At 38.2% G+C, this 20,033-nt stretch overlaps 1 long non-coding RNA gene across 2 annotated transcripts; it reads left to right on the top strand.

The window, feature by feature from the left end:
• The first annotated feature begins 1,725 nt into the window (after positions 1 to 1,725).
• LOC102801863 (uncharacterized) lies at positions 1,726 to 18,567 on the top strand. Of its 2 annotated transcripts, XR_014931754.1 has the most exons (4): positions 1,743 to 1,832; positions 9,911 to 9,975; positions 17,471 to 17,603; positions 18,416 to 18,567. It is a non-coding gene; the product is annotated as an uncharacterized LOC102801863 (long non-coding RNA). The 2 variants fall into 2 exon arrangements; XR_438307.3 differs by lacking the exon at positions 9,911 to 9,975 and having other exon boundaries at positions 1,726 to 1,832.
• Positions 18,568 to 20,033: the final 1,466 nt, after the last annotated feature.

The raw sequence follows: 20,033 nt of genomic DNA, 5'->3' as shown, positions 1-20,033 counted from the left end.
AGTGTATTCATTTATGGGGTCATACTTTATAAGAGGATGATTACTCTGACCATTACTTTTTCCTTCTGCCCATGAATTCATATCCGCAAGAGTGATAGACATATCCCATTCATGATTTGGATTGTGACATTTATGAACTGTAGCCAAACATAAATTGCAGAAAAAACTGGTATTCTTTCCCTGCAAGACCAAACTTTTATACTTTTCATCTCGTTCCAGTTTTCTACAGTATTTCATCCCCTTTATACCATGTTGGGCAAATTTTTCAGTGCATGCCAGAACAGGAAGAATATCAACTTCTATCAGTGCATCACTCTCTGGGGCATTTATAATGGCAAATGGAATGCGGCTTGCATCAGAAGACTGGATTTGGATTTCTCCATACTTCATTACCATTATATTTTATCAGACGTATAGCACCACTGATGGCAAATACTTTGAAATTTTGGGACACTCCCTTGAAATCTTGGAAAGTGTGGCCACCCTCACCTACAACTATTTCCAACTTCTGTCTCTCATTTTCATCATCAAGGTCATAATCCAATTTCTTTTCAGTCAATATGTTGAGGACACTTCTCCAAACCAGGCCTTCAATATCATGAACAAACCAGCCCTTTTTATCTTGAGAGGCAGTTTCTGACACCATAGTGTGGAACCATTTCAAATTATTTGAGAATTCTTGAAACATTTTCTTGTGTTCTCAGAGATTTCTCTAAACCATCATTGTCAGATTCAGATAGACCGCCCCCTAGATGGATAAATATGTGTTCTGCTTCAGAATCATTCCATAATTTAGCGTCATTTGTAGTCTGATCTAATTTCTGGGAAGATGGTGCTGCTAATAAAGCCAATTTAACAGAAGGAGGCAGAATATCTGATGTAATGGCTTCCTTGAAAAATGATACAGATAATACTGATTTGGCAAATGTTTTATCTTTATTTAATCGTAATTGCCAAAGGGCACTCTCATCAAATCCAGACAACTTTTCACCTACTGCCTGGTGCTGATTTAAGATTTTACTGATGTAGGCTCGACTCCCAGTGGCTTTCTTAGAAATTGCTGATCTTTTCGTGCTAAATAGAACTGCAAGAGAGACTTCCAAATATTTCTTTGAATCATCCCATTCGTGACCCTTTAAATTTTCCAGCAAATTTCTCACCACTTGTCTTACTTGAGATGGCCCTTTTTGAATGATCAAATCGGAAAGTTGCCCTATTTCATTAGCAACGAGCGATCTCGCCTTCATCAGCTTAAATCTGTGAAAAGCACGGCTGGCAATAGAGCTTGCCGTCATTCCCATAACGAACAAATCATTCGACGCGATAGCATAAAATCGCCTACAAACCATTCGAAGTGAGCACATCGTTTTAACTTTCTCGAACTGTGAACTATAGTCATCACTGTCATTAAAAAAGCAACAAAACCCGAATATTCGAGTCAAAATCTCGGAAGAAAGATCAGAAAGCGAACGACCTTGTGTGCCGACGGACAACATCGGCGATCGAGTGAGCAGTTGAAGCCAATTTCCCACGTAATTTTGCGGCTAAACTTGCCTGCTTGACTCTTTTGGATACTCTTAGCATGATTGTGTAGGAATACGTCCAGAAAATGTGATATTGGTACAATAAATCGCACGATAAGCACATGGAAGGCTAACCCGGAAACAACTCAAGCGCTAAAAACGATTTTTGCGCAGAACGATGCCAGAATTTCAGTTCTGCGCATAGCAATATGCGTTGGTACAGAACGTGTTGAATTCTGGGTAAAACCTCGTACCGTGAACTGTAGCAAGCTTGCAATCATCACAGCACCACAGCGATAACGCGTATAGGTAAGTTTATATTCAATTCATCTTTTCATTTCAGTTCAAAACCAAGGATCACATGCCTGTTGTGTAGGAGAGATGACACTTCTACGTAATAACAGGGTTCCGTGTCTCCACTCTTTTCACAAATATAAAACCAATAACGGCATTGTGGTAAATTTCCAGAAAACAATGTGTGAAACCTACGCGATACTATTCTAGCGACGTGGCAACACGTACTTCACATCGCTCCGTGTCATTGAATGTTGCTAGTGATTTTTGTTCTCGCTGTGCTATCACAGAATCTCGGCTTTCAAGCCAGGTATTTGTAAATATTGTACAGACTTTTTACCGTGTTTTTATTGTAGTCTTTTACCGGGTTATTTTGCCGTTTTGGGAGGTGTTTTGATTTCTAGTTCTGGCAAGGTGAACGGCAACCAAGATGACGGCGTCTGCTCAAATAAACACATTGACCACACCTAAGTTTAAACTGTCAGGAAACTATGCCGTTCGCTGTACAGGCGTACGTTGAGGCGCTTGCCGATTTAATAGAAATAATTATTGCAGCTTCTCGTATGAACAGGGCGGTGGTTATTTTTCTTGGTGACGTGTCATTGGTTGCATTTGTGTGTGCAGTGGGCATTGATATTGCTGATCAACTGTGGAACCTTTGGTATGACCATATACCAAGGTAATTTTATCAAACGTCCCCCCGTTTATGCCAAATGACTGTATTGTTACGGTCGTAAAATGTGGAGAAAATATACTAATATGAAAATGTGAGAAATGCTACATTGCCAACAATGTATGGGGTGAGAATACCGCCAAAATTATCTTGGTGTCATTATTTGAACATTGTTTAGTTGTTTGGTCTTTATTTGGAAACTTGTTTGATTATTATTTGGTCATTATTCGGTTATTTGGTCTTTATCTAAACATTATTGTGTGCTTATTTTATTAGTGTGTTATTACTGCAGCATCGTATTGCCATTGTTTCATTATTCCAACTTTATTCCTTAATTATTTCATTGTGTATTTATTACAATATTATTTTGTCATTGTTTCATTCTATTACAATTGTGTCGCTATTTAGACATTATCTTGATATTCAATTGTCATAAGATTCGGTTATTTTCACGTCCAAATGTCTTGACATTCGGTTCGCTTGACTTGCGATTACCTCAACATTCGATTACCTGACCTACATTAGCTGACCCCGCTATACATGTAATATTCAATCCATAGTCCCGGGCCGCCTCCGACAAAGCGTTGCTCATGACGGCAATGTAGCCTTCGTAAAAGTTAGCGGGAATTTCTGAATGATGGCCGTTTCATCAATATCCAGGGAACTGACTGAGGTCGTCAGAGCCTGTCGTGACGAAATATCAAATGCCGCAAAACTTGTTGTTGACTTTATCATTATATGATGACCAGAATGTGCTAAGAACCGTTCACAAGACTCGTTATCCTGTCGTGAACTCACAAAATTTGAAAGAGCAACTAATATTCTTCAAGCTGGTATTTTTATAGATTTTATTTTTCATTCTTTTTTCGCCTATTTTTCTAGTTTAAAAATGTGAGCTGGCTGGAGCCTTTTTTGTAGGGGGCGGGAAATATCAGTACCCCCCCCCCCAGTGGGCAGGGCAGATTTCTAAAAAAAATGGACAGGGGAACTTTTTATTAGTGAATAGGATACTTACAGCCAAACAAGGTCAGCTTGGACGTTCAGTTGCGAGACATAACAAAAAAACGCAGCCAGTGATACATTTCGAAAATAAAAATAAAAATAAACTCAATCAGAGGCGTCGACCACGCGCGTTGGAAATAAATATTACACATTGTGACACAGTCTCACCAGCCTCTTTCACTCAGGCAATATAATTATGCCATTTCCCAACGCACTTATATTTAATACCTTGACAAAAACACAACAAGAAAAAATGTACATCAGGCTTGTAATTACTAGTAACTCAACTCGAACGTAATATTCATCACTGTGAAAGTGGATAAATAAATTCGAACCAGCCAGCTCATGACCGGAGACGTCCAGTCGTCTTCGTTGAAAACTCGCCAATTCACCATAATCGTGGCGGTGAACTGTTTAGCTGATTTTTCAAAAGATCTTATGGATATTCAATTCATATTCATCCCAACTTATTTGAATATATCCTTTCGGGAATTTGAAACATTGTTCAAACGATCCTGTACAGGGTTATGTCTGATGTCAACTAATAATTCGCAATTATCCAGGCAGTACTAGAAACTATTGCTGATACTAATCATGTTTTGTAAGCTGGGAAGTTGGATACTTGAACGTGAAGTCCCCGGGCGTGTAGTAGACGAGAATAATCGTACTGTCACATGTGTTCGTCTTGGCCTTGTCTTTTCGTTTTAACCGTCACAGTCCGCTTCGTTGAATGTTTAGTTTGATAATTGATGAACATATATTCATTGTGAGACTGTTGCTTTCAAGTTTTGTTAATACAAATATGATTTAAACTTGTCCTTTCCGTTGCCAACGTATTCAATATATGGAAATAGCATATGTGTGTGCGTTTGCGTGAGTGATTGGGGGAAATAACAGCGAAAATTATTTCCAGCTAAAATATAGTATTTTACTGTATACGAATTAGCCTTTGCGACCCCGGAATAAGACACTAGTAGTTGACCCTAAAGTACTCCTAACCAAACTACTATAGACGCAGTGACATGCGGGCATCAGTGTTTTTTTTCATTCAAAAGATTTAGGGACACGGAAAAAACACGCAGAAATATTTTTTCCTTGTTTATACTCCACACAACGTAATTTGTCAGTCGTGGCGAGTATGTGTGACAGTTTATTACTTCTGTGTGAATATAATTAAATTATTAATTAAACGAATCTATGACCCGCGTATGTATGTGTGTGTGTGTGTGTGTGTGTGTGTGGGGTGGGGTGGGGGTCGATCTTCTTAGCAGTGAAACTGAAACGGGCACGTGAAAATTACAACTCAACCTCGATTTATTGTTCAATAGCATACATACACATTGGCAGCGGCAGCGGTCACCCCACGAAGAAAATGTTGGGAGCGTCGCCCCTCCAAATTTCCCCCTAATGCAGAAAATTTTGCATGCCCCCGGACCCCCTAGAGGTTGTGGGCAGATCTCACCCCCGATGTAAAATTTCGTGCCGCCCCATTTGAATTACAGATGTGCCAAACACGTACAACGTTGCCATAGATCTCGTCGAGTAACAATTTTTAGGGCGGAGTCGTTCTCATTGACCTAATACGGTGTTTACTCCGATGTTCGAACAAATATTGGCCAAATTAATGCTCGGTGTGCTTACTAGTAGTTTCCTGTAGGATTACATGCATAAAATGAAATACGGAGAAAACATATGGTTATGAAATGATGATTCTAAGAAGTATACTGTCAATAAATGTGATATGAATAAACACAAACATACATTATACTATAAACCGTCAAAGGTTATATATAAAGATCCATAAAACGAATGAATCCCGCCAACACATACTGATATTTCTGGAAATTACGTAAATACATTGTGTGGTGATACTGAACAGCAAATGTTTTTAACTACAGTGCCATCTATCAAGAACCTTGTGCAGCAAGCGAAATTTCACAGTTCAAGTACAACTGCAGCCCAGTTTATTTAGTTCACGGCGCAACTTATGAAAACCCGTTGCAACCGGGGCACGCGTTTCGATGGAATTCAGCTCCCCGTCTACTAATTTTTATAGCAAATTACTAGTCAACCACAGAATTGGGTTTTGTCAACCGTCGGAATAAGCTACTTTGGCCAGTAATATATGGGGGAATTTGACGGAGGAGACATTCACAGCAATCGAATCAAAACAAAATTGAAACTGTGAAACTACTTTGCGAGCGGAAGTCGACATTTACGAAAACCTCGAAGACAGCATAATTATGATAACTGCAAATGCGAGGCATGGCTGGCGAAAAACTGTCGTGACACTGACGTGATTGCTATTGGCAATGAAACCCACAAATTCATTGCCAATGCAGTTGTTACCAACGAAGACTTCCGATTTCGTAGCGCCATGAAATGAATGGCGCGCTACAAATCAGCCATACAAGTATATCGGCATCTTGACAATAATGGAGTGAACGTAAAAAATCACGCCCATAACAGGAATATGTCTGTCAATAAGTACATGAGATAAAAGAGGCCGGGGAATGAGAATCAGAATGATACATGGTTCAACTTTTTACTAAAAAAAAAGAACCGTGATGGCACTACCAAGTCCGCTGAAAGGCCGGTTATTGACCGTGTCAGCCGTGTCACGATCAACTGTGTAATAATTCCTCCTCACTTCAGTCATCGCATTTAGAGAAGTAATATTCTCTAACCAACAGGCTCTGACGACCTCAGTTAGTTCCCTGGATGTTGGCGAAACGAACATTATTTAGAAATTCCTGATAACTTTTACAAAGGCCGCATTGCCATCTTGAGCAATGCTTTATCGGAGGCGGCCCGGGACTATGGATTGAATACTACATGTATAGCGGAGTTAGCTAATGTAGGTCAGGCAATCGAATGTTGAGGTAATCGCAAGTCAAGCGAACCGAATGTCGAGGTAATCGCAAGTTAAGCGAACCGAATATCAAGACATTTGGACGTGAAAATAACCGAATCTTATAACAATTGAATGTCAAGATAATGTCTAAATAACGACACAATTGTAACATTATGAAACAATGACAAAATAATATTGTAATAATTACACAATAATGAAATAATTAAGAAATGAAGTTGGAATAATGAAACAATAGCAATACGATGCTGCAGTAATAAGACAATAATGGAATAAGCGCAAAATAATGTCTAAATAAAGACCAAATAACCGATTAATGACCAAATAATAACCAAACAAGTTTCCAAATAAAGACCAAACAACTAAACAATGTTCAAATAATAACACCAAGCTAATTTTGGCGGTATTCTCACCCCATAACAATGTGCCTGCTTCTAACAATTATTATGTAAAGTCACTGTTATCAGGCCAACAACAAAAATGTTTTAATTTGTTAGCACTTTTACATTATTTCATCATTTTTTCATTTTTATCATGTTTTCATGTTATCTTTATTTCATCATTATGTTAGCATTTTCATGTTATTTTATCCTTATTGTATCATTATGTTTTCGTTTTTAAAGCCCACTTTCGTTTTCATGTTTTTATTGACATTTGAAGTATAATTATATCCTTTTTATGATTATTTTATCATCATGTTCACATTATTTTTTAATTTTGTTTGCATTTTTACATTATTTCATCACTATGTTCACATTTTATCATCATGTTCACATAACTTTTTAATTTTGTTTGCATTTTTACATTATTTCATCAGTATGTTCACATTTTTATATTTTATCATCATGTTCACATTATTTTTTAATTTTGTTTGCATTTTTACATTATTTCTTTATTTTGTTCACATTTATATATTATTTTGTCATTATGTTAGCATTATTTGATATGTTTATCTGTCTAATTATGATAATTTATGCACGGTGAACAAACTCCCTAGATCAGCGTAGGCGGGAGTACATGCGTAGTTGGTTTTAAACTATATACGCGTTTTGGGCATAAATATACTGGTATCTTGTATTTATATCCCAGTGTAGACCCTTGTTTCGCCGACTACAGATTTTGTATTATCAGCGCCATCGGCATTCGACACCACAGCGTGAGCCGACAGATGAAGCCAAAAACCCTCTATTGATTCAAATGAAAACGAATTTTACAAATAAAAATGGATTTTAAAAACGAAAATGGGTTTTGAATACAAAAATGGAATTTGAAAACGAAAATGGAATTTGAAAACGAAAATGGATTTTAAAAATGAAAATGGAATTTAAAAATGAAAACGGATTTTAAAAACGAAAATGGATTTTAAAAATGAAAACGGATTCTGAAAACGGAAATGGATTATGAAAATGAAATGTGACAACGAAAATTGATTTTAAAAATGAAAATTGATTTTAAAAATGAAAACGGATTTCAAAAATGAAAATGAATTTAAACAATTCGTTTTTAAAATAAAAACGAAAGTGGGTTTTAAAAATCGATTCCAGAACCGAAAATGTTTTTTTTTTTAAAAAGTATTATAAAATAAAAATGAATTGTTAAAATGGTTTTATAAAATACCATGTTGTGAGCCACCTCGGTTGCCGTACTACACTCTCCTCGTGGCTTTCTTTGAATACACCGCATCTCGAGTGAAAATAACTTCAATACGCAACGAGAGCCACGGGAAGGGTGTGGGGTTCTGTTATTATTACACATGTTCCATATTTGATTATTTCATATTAAAGAAAGTACATGCAACAAACCGGGATGGAATTTAGGTCGGGGAACCCCATTGCCCAATATGTTCCAAGATAGTGTTACGCCCTAGCAACGCGTGTCAGTGTAGAACGCGTGTCACTATCTGTGTGAAATCTGAGTCACTGTGCGAATAAATAACTCGTGGACGTTTAGTTGGGGCCACGACAGAACTTGAACTGGACGACTGTGATACACAGGTTATGTTCAAGTTAAAAGTTCCTCCTCAGAATTGTGCACTGGCAAACATGCCGTGCAACACACTACAACTTCGTTTGTGATGTCGCTTGCTGGTTGTGTATTGAAGGAGTCTTGGTTACCGGTTAAAATTCTGCTGGTTTGGCGTTCGTAATTTTTATTTGGATCTGAGTAACGCCGCAACGTCGCCAGCAGAAACCTACTGGTACAACAGGGAGCCCAGGAACTATTATCAACTGTACGCACTCGCCGGGGGGTTCACTCTATATGCTGTTACTACCCAATGTGCGTTCCAAATTTAGCGGGAAAGCGGGGTGTTTTTCACCTTCCAGAGCGGGCCCGCGCGGGAGGCAAATAGGCCCCCGAGTATACGGAGAAGGCTTATTGTAATCGAAGAAACGAAACGAAACAGGATAATACACATAAAAAAAATTGAACTGTATTCAGTGAATATGGGTTTTATATGCTCAATATTTACATAATATTTGCCGAAAATAATAATATTTAATACGTATATGGCTTGTTTCGTTAATTACAGATAATCACAAATCTGTAATTAGCGAAACGAGGTTCTTACACGTACAAAATTTACAACTGTCGGTGGAAACTTGACCAGTATATTTAGCTTTCAGTAGTGTATACAATAACATAAAACATTTGCCGAAAATAACAGGATTTTAATTAGTAAATGGTTTGTTTTGCTAATTACAGATAACCGAAATCTGTAATCAGCCAAACAAGACACGTACGTGTCAGACCCTTGTTTCGCTGATTACAGATTTTGAATATGTTTTATATCGTTATATACACTACTGAAAGGTCACGGAATATACTGGTCAAGTTTCAACCGACTGTTATTAATATTGTACGTGTATTCGCTGATTACAGATTTTTGATTATCTGTAATTAGCGAAACGAGCCATATACGTATTAAATATTATATTTTCGGCAAATATTTTGTAAACCCATTTTCACTGATTACCGTTTTGTTTCGTCGATTACAATAAGCCGCATACAGAAAGTCATTCCCCAGAGTCATCCACACTTCCGAAACTTCTTTCGCGCCTCGGTATCATTTGCATCCAGCTCCTGCTTTTTTTCTGGATTTTCTACCCTGTATTCATGCCAAAGTCACTCGGAGCTGAACATAAAATTGCGTAATGATATCTGATGGAATAAGAATCCTGGCAAAGTCGTGTGCATTGTAATATAATAAATGATCAAATTCACTATCATGTCAATAGTTCTCATCTTTCTTCATCAAACAACGAATGACACCAACAGGAGCTGCATACATAATAACTTGTTTGAATTGATCACACTCCACTTGACTGCAAAAAGAAACGGCAGAGAATGCTCGCAATATGGGGTAGGATGTTCTCAATATGTGTCTGAAATAGGGGGTGTTTTTTCTGGTTACGTAACCAGTCTTGTGATTGGTTGTTGACAAAATGCTGAACAGGCCACGCCTCCAACTGTGCCGTGCGTTCGGGCAAACCATTAGGAATTCCTAAATGGAGTCAATTTATGTAGTTTTTTTGATTTATTCTGCAGATATCGGTAAAATGTGGGTAAGGCTTTGGCGAAATTTGAAGGAGCAACTAATATTCTTCAACCTGGTATGTTTTTTAGATTTTATTTTTCATTCTTTTCGTCTGCTTTTTCGAGTTTAAAAAATGTGAGCTGCCTGGAGCCTTCATCCCTTGGCCATTTTTTACACTAGATACCAGCCGATACCCCCCTCCCCGCTCATAGAGACTGCGTACTACAGTTGATTATAGTTCCTGGGCTCCCTGTGCTGGTATCTCGATGTTGATGGTTGCGGCTCCATGTAATCGCTGATTTTACTGCGGGTGGATCTTCCGAGAGCCCTTCAAGGTTTATAAAACTCAGTTTCCAGGTGGTCAACATACATTAAGTTCTCCCAATTGTAGTATTCCGTGTGATGTACACCTAATATGCCAAAAATGTTGCTGCCTAAAAATACCATTACTGTTGTTCAAATTTCATCTCACTCGGCAAGTATATTCATGTATCCCAAGGGAAAAAATATCGTACTTCTAAATATTGTTTATTTCTGCCATGTTTCGAAAAACGGTACTCCTGAAGGGACTACTTTGTTTGCTCTCAGACCCCAATTGCATATGGGTTGTGGAAATACCGATTTTGATTTCAGGGACAAATCAAAATAGCTGCAGTAAATATGTAATAATACGCATTATACTATGTGATCCAGTGTTATTTTTCTATAACATGGTAATATTTCAGCAAACGGCATGTGGTGGGTCATAAGGGATTGGTCAGTTTCTTCGGCCTAGGGGGGGTCGACAGATTCTATTTTGCCAGCTGTAAATCTCAGTTGACCCACCCCTTATCAAATGAAAAAAAAACAAAACACAACATATTTTAAAACATCCTTACCCCCTGAAAAATAAAGAAACATTAACAGTTTTGGCTCTGACATGATCACAAAATGTATTACATGTGCATTGAAAATATCATGGTTTGCCATAATTTTTAGTGTTTGATTTTAAAGCGGGAGGATCGTCACCTGCGTACGCGCGGGAATTGAGTTCCACGCGACGATAACAACACACATTAAAAACTCAAAGGCTCATGGGTAGATGCTTGTTTGTAAACAATGACACGCTATGGCCACCTGACGCATGCACAGGTGTCGACTCTCCCGCTTTAATAGACCTTAGGAGGGAAGGGAGGGGGAGCATAAAGCCAAACAACGACTACAGAAAAGGTAGCCCAGGACCCATGTCGTTGTGTCGAGCGCACGATATTTACATCGGTCGTTTGACTGTCCGCTCTACCACAGTATCCTTCCATAGCATTTTGACATAATTTACTAGGAACAGAAGTGTACCTCTTTCTAGACTAAAACATATCAGAACGAATGTATTTATTATTAGCATTATCATTGTATGACAACGAAAAGCCGCAAAACGAGAAACCAGTTTGGTAGCCGAACGTTGTGCGCTTATGCAAACTGCAAACAATCACCTGACAGGTCATGTGATCGGACAATTCCCCTTTAGGTAACACTGATTTAATTTTATGGATGACATCCTCTGAAGACCCCAAAACTAATGCGAAAGGGCGAAAAAAAAATCCGGCCAAAAAAAAAATGCTGCTAAAACCACAGGACTACGGAGCTGTTATTACGAATTGAACCACAGTGTATCAACAAAACAACAACAAGTCTTTATTTGTAGGAGGCACATGTTGATGTACACATCTCGTACTGTATTGCAGTCACAGGTATCATCACCTTTGAATTTGAAAAGGCAAGAGGATAAGGTAGATGTTAGCTTTGCCAAAAGCATACACATCAACTCAATAATAAAGAAAAACTTACTGTGTTGTATTGAAAAAATATATAAAAATGAACAATAAATTTGACATTCAAACTACAGCTTTTAAAGTGACACTTCAGATAGACAAAGTGTAGACACAAATGCTCTAGAACTACTTCAACTATGTAACAAATTATAAGAGGCTCGATATTGAAAAAAACACCAACAGAGAGTCAACAATTTGAATGCAGAAAATTATGTACATGTATCTGATGAAAATTTGTCATATGATCAAAATATTACTGGCTGTGTGTGCAAGCAAATTATCCGAATCAGAAAATATAGCTGTGTAAACGTCACATCTCCCTGGCCAACGTCAATTGCATACAAGTCTACAACAATCCCTCCGTTCTACCTCTCAACTTTTATGCTCACGTATTTTGGTAGTGTGGTCGCCATGTTGGATCATTTATGACAAAATTGGCATGTTTTGAGACAATCTCTTTCCCATAGGTCTTTGCGCTTTACGTAACGCGCATCTAACTGTTTGGTGTTTGGTTTTGAGTTAGTCCAAAACGAGTTTCACGACAAGTTGGCGCTTTGCGACAATAGTCGGCAAGTTCCGGATAGAAAACCGATCTGTGGAGACTCGTCGTCGGAGATTTTTTTTTTTTTTTTTGAGAACAGGCGAAAACTAATGTGCGCGCGGATGTCATCCATAAAATGAAGTCGGTGTGGCCTTATATAGTGGCAAATTTAGTTCATCAGAAAAGTGCAGTTCAAAGCTATGATGTGAAAGAGGTTGATTACACTTCCCGTTCCCTTTGAAGTAGGTGTTGATAGTATCTTTCCATTTGGTAGGAATAGAATCGTGAATGACCTTGATACTGAGATGGAGAATACGCTCCGAATGTGGATTTTAATTTTATCCGACATATCAGCGGCCTCCAACCAAGTTTTATTCGTTTCTGAGACTAAATCACATACTTTGGTTATTCCCGCGTCAACAAAGTGTTTGAGCGCAAAAGGCTCATTTCTTATGGAATGTATGATGAGTGGGTTGTTAAACAGTGGCTCATTAAGAATATCAGTTACGTTATTATCATTGAACTTACGCACTTTATCTACAGATTTCCAACACTGGAGGAGCTCACAATAAAATAATGGCAATCTTTGTAAAGGTGCTTGGATAGTGGAGCATTTTCTGTACCTTCAGAACTACGTACGATGGCGTATTAAAGCGATACATTAACTGCGATGAAATCAGATTATTAATAATAAGAGCGCGCGCTCTGTAAGACATGCTGTGAACAAAGTGATCCCAGAAGTTGATCTTATTATTTACTTTTGCAACAAGTTCAGCCCAGTTCTGATTCGTATAAGTTAGATTATTCCCAAGATAAAACCCAACAGTTTCAACCCCTCGCTGTTCCATTTGATATTGAGAGGGGAGTAGGTGATGTTGCGCCAGCTACCTACCCATAACCCTTCTGATATTTGGAGATTGATTTTAGAGTTTGACGCAAGCTCATAGACATGTAACCAGCGACTTAGTAAGTTGAAATCCTGCTTGCGAGTTATGAAAAATTCCACGTCGTCAGCGTAAGCGGTGAGTTTTAGAACGTTGGTTTTTTCTGTGAGGTATAATCGACCCTTCAATGTTTTCATCATTCCTGATTTTATGAAATAGTGGTTCAATGGCAATGACGTAGAGCGCAGTTAATGCGGACCAGGGACTGGGTATTGGTATACTTCAGACGAATGTAAGAAAGAAAACGGTCACCAAAACCAAAGGCACGAAGCGTATAAAAGAGGTATCCGTGATGTATCCTATCAAATGCCTTTTCCTGGTCAATGGCAACAATGGCCAGGGGTGAGTTAGTTAAGTTAGCATAGTCAATACTGTCACGAAGTAGATTTATATTGTCGTGAATATGCCTGTTTTGGTATGCTGCATGTTTGGTCTGGATGAATAATGCTGCCTAAAACACCGCGCAAACGCAATGCAAGCGATTTAGTGAAAATTTTGTAATCGCTACATAACAGACTCACAGGTCGCCAGTGTTTTACGTTGGTAACGTCACCTTTTTTAGGGAGAAGAGTGACCACGGCCCTTGTGCAGGATAGGGGAGCACATTTTCGTTAGTGGCAGCAGTAAATACCTCGCACAGATCACCACCGATGATGTGCCAAAACGTTTGGTAAAATTCGTTTGGTATTCCGTCGATACCGGGAGTACGACCATGGGGAAGTAGTTTGACCATGGCACTCAGTTCGTCAAACGTGATTGGTTTGTCAAGGTCATCACGATCTGTTCATTTAGTTTCGGTAGCCCTTCATGGAGGCTATTTTGGGCTTCAATGTCAATGTTGTCAGGTGTATACAGGTTATTGTAAATTGTGTTTATGATTTTCCGTATTTCAGTTTGATTTTCAGTAAGAGTGTTATCCTGGTGCCTCAGCTGAAAGATCGCCTTTTTGGTCCCCTTCTTTTTCTCTAACTGGAAAAAGAAGGAATTGCAAACATCACTTTCATTTAAAAACTGATGTCGCGCACGCGTAGCACTGCCTTTGTGTTCGCGTTGAACAAGGCGTGCGAGAAGTTTTTTTCTTTTCAGTGTAACTGTTTAAAAGCGGTGCATCGTGTGCAGTACAACGTTCGATGGTTTTAATTTCCATTTCCAATGCTTGTTTTTCGGTTTTGTATTTATCTTGTTTGAGTGTGCAATACTGTTGTGTGAGTAACTTTATTTTAAGATAGCCACATACACTTCATCGCGCAGAATTTCTGTATTCATACACCACACTGAACTTTTGTTTTTACTGTCACCAATGGCGATGTTGATGTGGACAAGGGAATGGTCAGAAAAAGCTAATGCACCATTGCTTATGTCAATATTCTTAATTTTCTCACGCATACATTTGCTGACATAAAACCTGTCAAGGCGCACAAGCGTACCACCACGCCCCCAAGTAAAGTTTAATGTGTTCCCGTGGTATTGGCGCCATGCATCAAACAGTTTGTGATGATTCAGGACAGATTTGAGGAGCTTTGCAGTGCGCATGTCCAGTTCAGTCCCTATATTACGGTCAATGTCGGGTTCAGTAGTGCAATTAAAATCGCCTCCTATGATTACTGGGTCATTATTTAGAGAACTGATGAATTGTTCAATTTTAGTGAAGCATTCCACATGCTCAGCGCCATTAATGGGTGCATAGACATTAATTATGTGAACAAGATTTTCATTAGTTTGAACATGAGCGTGCAACACATACCCAGGCATGATTTCACTTTGTGATAAAATATTCACAGTTGCTGCTGGAGAAAACAAAATAGCCACACCCGCACGATTAACGGTGCCATGGGAAAAAATACCAAGGCCACGCCACACAAGTTTCCAAATATTTTCAATGGAGACAAGAGAGTGTGTTTCTTGTAGCATATAAATATTACAGGGATGGTCACGCTTGAGATAATTGAAAACACTGTACCGTTTGAGGGCGTCCCGGCAACCATTGTCATTGTAAGTTGCGCATGTAATTGTGTTTGCCATCATAAAAGGGGAAATTAAAAATCAGCGATAAAGTTACCAGTTTTGATTTGCTGTTTAATTTTTTTAATGAGTCTGTGTATGCGAGATTTATCAGATGTGTCCAACTGCGTGGTATTGCGGTAGTTTATCAGATGTCGGACCAATATTTTAAGATTGGGACAAAATTCAAAACACTTGTCTATAAATCTACGTGAGTGAAGTGTAGACACCAAAAAGGTTTTGATATTAGCGTTTGATATTGTTGATTCGCTGTTATCAGTACATGTTGAAACATTTGAAATGATAGACCCCTCATTCTCACTACATTCGCTGGCAGTTTCCTCCATATCACCAGCGGTTTTATTTTGTGACATAGGTGTGCTGAAAAGGTCTTGTGATTGATCAGTTAAACCACTTAAATCAATAGGGATTTCGGATAGCGGCGAATAACGCGGGGACTCAACTGTGAACTCAAGTGAGGGAGATGATGGAAATGGGGCAGACTCCGTAAGCTCGGACTGTGGCTTTGGAGTACACACTGTTACATTGGCATAGACGTGGGGGAAGGGTTTGTGGGGTGGAGGGGGTAGGGGAGGCGATGGTGAAGCAATGGAAGGGGAAGGAGGGGTTCGTACCCTCTCTTCAACAATCGAACAATTTTGTTCAACAATTTCGATTTCATTTCCATCATTATGCTTTTTAGAGCTTGGTTTACATTTATTTTCGTCATTCAACTGGTTATTGTTTTGTTCTTCTCTATGAACAGGTGATTTAGAGCGCGTGCGCTTTTTGCTCATATTTTTTGATGAATCTGTATCCATTTCAGTTTCAAGTTCAATGTTATCTATTGTACCATCGGTCTCATGATTGTTTATCTCAGTATCTGGTGCTTGGGTGTTAATTATATCAGTTATGTCTTTGTCGTGCAATGTGTCAGGAGAATTTAAATTAGTTATTACATTCACTTGTTGAGAGTCTGTTGGAGAACTATTTTGAACACTCTTGTTTTCATCATTTGTCATTTGCATATTCATTGTTTTAGAGTTTGGGCATGTTTTACGTGTATGTCCCTTCATGTTACATGAAAAACAATGTTCGTCAGACGAAACGTAATATTATATGTCTGACCTTGAAAAGTAATAGGTAATAAACCGTTAATATTGAGATCTTTTAAATAAACATAAACTTGGCGACGAAAAGACTTTACGTGTTTTAGTGCTGGTCTTTTGCACCCGAGTGGGATCGTTCGCACCGCGCTCATTACACGCCCGTATTTAGCTAATGCGTCTGTAATAGAATTGTCAGGTAAAAAAGGGGGAACGTTTGAAAGAACAATTTTTGTTGAGGGGCGGACAAGAGGTTCAACAGAACATGGAGGTCTCCAATGTCAAGGCCAGCGGCAGAAACCATGTCGACCCATGTGACCTTATTTAAAAATACAATAACTGACCGGTTCATTCGGGATGCTGCTACAATATTACTGGCCCCGACTAAATCCGCAACCGACTCCACATAAGTCTCTACTGGAATGCCTTCAATGTTTTCACATCGTACCGCATGGTTTCTAGTGTGGTGATCTGTTGGTGTTGACGGTGGCCTTGTGTGAGCGGCAGCCATTTTGGTTGCCGACCACCTTGCCAAGGCAAAGGCAAAAACCACAATAATAACAAAAACAACAACTATACATTACTCACTTTATAGACAACTGTTAGTACGCTTCGTTCTTCCAATGAGTACTTTCTTTGCACCACCAAATATAAACATTCGAATCACTTGTCCATCTGACATGCGTCAAATCACTGCTGTCAACTTATTTAGAAAAAGATACATTTATTCACCAAAGCCTACAGCGTGGAATACCCCCCCCCCACATCGCATTTGAATAAATACGAAAAAACGTTAAACAGAATAAATACAAACTCAGCATTTATTATACATATAATACTGGCCGTTCATATATCAACATGTTGATTCATATCTTAGGTCAATAGTCATCGGAATAAAAAAAATATTGAAAAGTGAAATGAATTCTAAACGAAAACAAATTTGACAATGGAAACAAAAACTGAATTTTAAAGTAAAAATGAAAATGCCTTGAAAAATAAAAATGAATTTTAAAATAAAATGAAGAGGAATTTTAAAGTAAACATTACTTTTAAAACGAAAATGAAGTTGAACATCAAAACGAGTTTTTTTGTAAATAAAGAAATATATTGATAGTTGCCCAAAATACCAATGCCTGGCTTGACATTTTTGTCTATTCAAACATTTATGCAGGTATTGACGTCACAATGAAATCCCTGGTCGCCATGTTATGCTTAATGTTATTGATATCCGTTATATTATTGGAACCATGTGAAGCTGCCGCTAGAGGTCATGGGAATGTTCAACATTCGAAAAATCACGTGAAGTATGTAAATATTTTATCAAGTGGACATATATGACAGTTTAGTATTGCATTGATTTTTTTTATTTTCATATAACAGTGTTCAACATTTGAACAATCGCCCATCTGGTCTGCGAAAGTGTTTATCTATCTTAGATGACAATGGCCGCTAAGATCTCGTCTGCATACATGTATGCGGAATGTCGGAAAAAAGACAACAGTAAATATCAAGAGGTCCATAACAAGCTGAAGATTGGGGGCGTGCATGACACGATTGCTCTACAGACGACTGACATTGTTGTCCTAGTTAGATAACGCGGTTTTCGTTTTAGTGAGTGTTTAATAAACATGCTATCGATTGCGTGATATGAAAATGGTGTACTTTTATTTGCGATGCAATTTCTGAAATTTCCAGGTACTGTTGTCCTAGTTAGATAACGCGGTTTTCGTTCTAGTGAGTGTTTAATAAACATGCTATCGATTGCGTGATATGAAAATGGTGTACTTTTATTGACTTTTACTTGCGATGCAATTTGGGGTTGCACATTTGTGTTTCACTTAATTGCTCTTCTGTGTCGATAAATATTCAAAATATCCAAAAATAGGACACCTAATGTATAAAAAATGACTAAATTACAATTGCAAAAACAAAAAAAAGACACTAAAAGATATATATATATATATATATATGCCACGATGACAAGAGTGATTGAGGATAAATCAATTACTGCTGCTCTCCAATTCCCCAGGAGTTCTAGGTGGCCATTTAGGGTCTAAGGTTTATCAGATTGCGGGAATAATGCCTTAATTATGGTAATGTGTTTCTATTTTTTCAGGACTCCAAGACGTGATCCTTTCCACAAAAGGCGTATTACAGAAAATTCACGACCACATTTTTGACATCCATTGGCATGACAGTGGAGGGTGAAGGTGAACCGTCTGGCGTTTTGGTAGTACAATAATAAATAATATACATCAAAGAGATCCATATGAGATTGCTTGTTTCTCTTTATTGGGAATTGTTACTGATCTAAATGAAAATTACTTAGTAGGCATCACTTGTTAAAAATCAACTCGCCCATGTGTAAGAACTCATTTCACCAGGGCAGAGGGCCCAACAAACCCAAATCTAGCCAAGTCATCGATGTCTGACTGATGTACCAATCAACTACTCATTGATAATCTCCACGCCAAGCCATCAGTTTGTTTTGCTGATCGTCGCCATTTCACAGGCGCTTTGGTATTAGACAATGATTGCATTTTATTCAAATAAACATGATAATCACCTCCCTTTTATTACCAATAGTAAGCAAGACATGAATACTAGAAAGCCTGCAATATTCAGCCCAGGGAAGAGATACTTCACCCATGGGGTTAGAACATTTCATATAATTGATAAATGTCAACCCAGGTGAGTCGGACTTGAAACAAATAGAACAGCAACGAAGGATCTCCACTCCTGTCTTTTTTTAGCTATTTTCTGGACATCTCCTTGATGAAGTTCATTGCTTTGCTATCGTCCAATGCCAGGCAAGTAGTATTTGGCTGTCCTCTTTTTTTCCATCTGCTATTCAGTGCTACTTTCGGGAGGCTGCTTGGTTTTTTCTCATCACATACCCGTTGTGTGCTACCTATCATGTCTCAATGTGCTCCTATGTTCAGATTATTTTCATCCATTTGGATTGGCAATAGTGTGCAACATTTAACTTAGCGTAAAGCAAATTTGCTGAGCAAAGTTACTGAGAAGTGATGTTTTCGTTTGCAAGGCCCAAATCATCGGCAAAAACAAGATCTTTAATGCTGAGAAGAAGGTCCATCATATGCCTCTTTTTTTGTCCCCTGTTGTCCGGTGCATTAATTAGTCAATCACATCACATCAGTCAATCACACCAGTCAATCAATCACATCACCTCTTAGCTTGTGCCTTGAGGTCCATGTATCTCTCTCACCGATTTGACAGTGTGTTTGTTTTGTTTGTGTGTCCCCTGTGTATTCTCGGATTTGTAAATATTGCCTTTTGACATTGATTGTTTGGATTATAGTTGGGTATTGTTGCTTGGATTTTCAATAGGGATGTCAAAGTGTAATGCCCACATGACACACTCTTATTTTGCTTCAGTTTTCACATTGAACGATGGCTACTCGTTTCATTTGATGTTCGTGTGTCGCATACGTATACACATACACAGAGATAACACATGTCGATACATATTTACATGGTAATAATAACATGGTTCCAATAGGGCTGACACATCGGGTATAAGATAAATGCTGCCATTACACAAATACCAGCATTAAACAATGCTCAAAATTTGAGGCCATATATGACAATGATAACATTTATTATATATGGATAGAAACAAAATATGACTTGCATTGTGTGAGAAGTGTAAAATAAACGACATTCATTCCATTTTTGTGCGTATTTTTATTCGGGAATTTTTGGTCTTGGTA

The sequence above is a fragment of the Saccoglossus kowalevskii genome, chromosome 15, assembly GCF_978046115.1.
Source record: "Saccoglossus kowalevskii chromosome 15, keSacKowa6.1, whole genome shotgun sequence".
NCBI classification, from domain to species: domain Eukaryota; kingdom Metazoa; phylum Hemichordata; class Enteropneusta; family Harrimaniidae; genus Saccoglossus; species Saccoglossus kowalevskii.
This window is presented reverse-complemented; position numbering and strand designations above follow the sequence as displayed.